Source organism: Vicugna pacos, chromosome 25 (genome assembly GCF_048564905.1).
Source record: "Vicugna pacos chromosome 25, VicPac4, whole genome shotgun sequence".
NCBI classification, from domain to species: Eukaryota; Metazoa; Chordata; class Mammalia; order Artiodactyla; family Camelidae; genus Vicugna; species Vicugna pacos.
The window spans coordinates 32,390,180-32,393,168 of NC_133011.1; positions in this window are offsets into that span (position 1 = coordinate 32,390,180).

Sequence of the window (2,989 nt, forward strand, 5' to 3'; positions counted from 1 at the left end):
TCAGGTATGTTGGCAAGTGGTCTGCCTCTAAGGGGGCGGAGGCAGCATGCTATAGCTTGGAGCAGGGGAAGTTTCCATATTAAGAGGCCCAACCTGAGCCTCAGAGGGGCCTCAGGCTCTAATCAGAGAACAATGGCTCCCCTGTTCCACACCCGGCACCTCACCCCCTCGCCCACAGGCTGGGAGGCCCAGCGATTCCGCGCAGGGTCATCCGGGGAGCGCCGATGAAACTCACACGGGCGCGCTGGAGGGAAGGGGCCGGCTTTGTCTGGCCCAGTTAACTCTCCAGCAAAAGGATCTCCGGGGTGATTCTTCTTACTTGTGCCTGGCCTCAGGCCTGGGAAATTGATGCCTCCTTCCTTCAGGGCTTTTCTGCCCGGGCTGCGGGGCAGGGTGAGGTGGGTTTTGTGACTGAACAGCCTCGGTTCCCGTGCCAGCCCTGCTTACGCCTTAGCAGGACACAGAGTTTGTCACTGCTCAGCCATGTCTCTTCATCCTTTACATGGGGGTCATCCCCGAGGACTGTGAGAAAGAGGTGGGGCAGGTCAAATGCGTGAAGGGCAGGGGGCTCATTAAATCCCGGTTCTTCCTCGTTCCTTCATAGCCCCCTTAGGAATTGCTTCCTTTCCAGATTTAACAAGGAGAGAGATCCTTTATTGAGTGCCTATTACATACCACACATGTTTTTACAGGATTTTTACCTTATCATGCCAGCAGTGGTGGGATGGAGGATAGCTCCATTTTACAGATGAGACAAACAGTGGTCATCGAGGTTGGAGGTGTTTGTCCATGCTCACAGGTGATGGGACATCCTTGACTTACAGGTGAGCCCCGCTGTGAGCCCTGGGAGCTGTTCCTTCCACCTCTGCCTCCTGGGGAACCAGGGCTCATCTAAAGATCAAATCTAGGGAGAACTGAGCCTTTCCAGAATTCACTGAAGGGCTTCTTCAAAGAATTAGTTGTCCTTGAGCATGGAAACTTTTGTTTATAGATCATGAATTATTGCTCAGTGTCTTACATGCACAGAGGAAGTAGTGTCCATCCTTTCTCACTAGCACAGAAGAAGCACCATCTCTAAATCAGTTAAGTCACTGGGGATGAATGGCTTAATGTAGCAGAATTCATCTCTGCAGCATCTCCAGAGCATACGCACTGCTCAGTATTGAGGCATCATAACAACTTGTTTAGGTATGTTGCTCTAGACTTTTCACAGAGTTTGACAAGTTTGTTCTCTTCCCATAGCCAACAACAAGGTGTCTCAACCTTAGCTCTGTTGATCTTTTGGGCCAAATGATTTTTTGTCCCATGTCCCAATGTCCCATGCATTGCAGGGTGTGAGCGGTATCCTGGGCCTCTCCCCACTAGACAGCAGTGGCAGTACCCCCTCCCCAGGTTGTGACAAACGGAAATGCCTCTAGACATTGCCAGACAAACATCCCTGAGGGTTCTGAATCCCCCCTCATTGGGAATCACTGGCCTACAATATCCCTGGAAATTTGGCCTTTCCCATCTCTGTTGGTGGAATAGAAGGAGATGTGAAGATTTCACAAGAACTCAGATGTAAGAGAAAAAAGGCTGTTGTATGAGAGTTTAAAAAAGATCGCCTGGTGGTATCACCAGAGTCCCCCGCCCCCAGCAGCCGCCAACACAGCACACCTATTCAGAAGTAGGTGGAAGTAGCCACGTGCACACACAGACACGTGGAAACACACAGCAGGACTGAGAACCAGACACACAGTCCCTTTCCCTTCCCCCTCTGCCCCCTCCTCCTCACCTCTCTGTCTCTCCCCGTCCCCTTCTCCTTCCCCTTCACTTTCTTTCTCTTGCCAGTTTAACTGTCTTTTAGGTGACAGTGAAATAGACGGAAATGCACCTGTGCCCCTGCTTCCAGGAGGAGACCTGGTTAATGACGTGTAGCTGTTCCACCTGCTTCATCAACGAGGGGACAATACCTGCCCCCCATCCCTGCCTCATCGGGGAACCACTGGTGGACACAGATGCCCACATTAGCAGGAGCACCAGTGCGGGAGCACCCCCTGAGGCCTCCTCATTGCCCCAAACATCCCCCACGGCAGGACTTATTCAGCCCAGGAGGGGTCAAACCTCCCCTCAGACTCCAGGAGACTCGCGTTGCCACACGTCATTGCTGGAAGAAGTCAGCGCTACTCACGCGACTACTTGGGGAGGACAGCCGGAGGCCTGTGCCTGGACCCTGTTCTCAGCACCTTTTTCCTCTGCTGACCTGAATCTCCATCTTTTCGCTATAATCAGTGGTAAATGCGACTATCACAACTCTTCTGACTTCTGAGGGTCCCATTAGTGCATCGTCAAACCTGAGGGACCCCCCCCAGTACAGCAGGGCACACAGAAGAGAAATCAAGACAACAGAAACAACTCTCTACAGCTCTGGAGAGAAGGTCCTCATCACCTCCTATTCAGGGGGCTTGGAAGATCACCTGTATGCACAGTGCATCAAGTCTGGTTGGCTGTAGACAACCCAGCTGGAGTACGCTGCAGAGGGAAATCACACGTGAGTCTCTCCAGAGGCTGGATTCCGTTTTCCTCATTTATCCTGGTGTCATCTTCCTGAAGTCCCGAGTTTTAGTCCCTTCAGGTACTGTGTCACAGTCTCAGTGCCTAGACTGCTTTGTTCATGCTCGTGTGACGCCCCCACCTCACCCCATTTCTCCAGTCTCAAGATTGCTGCAAGCATCATGGGAGTCTCTTGAAAGTCGATATGTGGTTCCCACGGCCTCGGAGCAGGCAGGGGAGCTGGCATCACTGCCCTGATGGTGCGAGCTCTATCACGTGGCCTCCCACCTTCAAGACCTTACACCAATTTGCAGGAGAGAAAGAAAGGCCACTTCCAAAAAGAACCACGCTCAGTTAATTGATGTTCTGGCTGGTTCCTGGGTGAATTCTGTAAGTGCAGCCGACTTGGGCCGGGGGCCAAGATGAAGAGATGTCACCCACGTGATTTTCCAAAGCC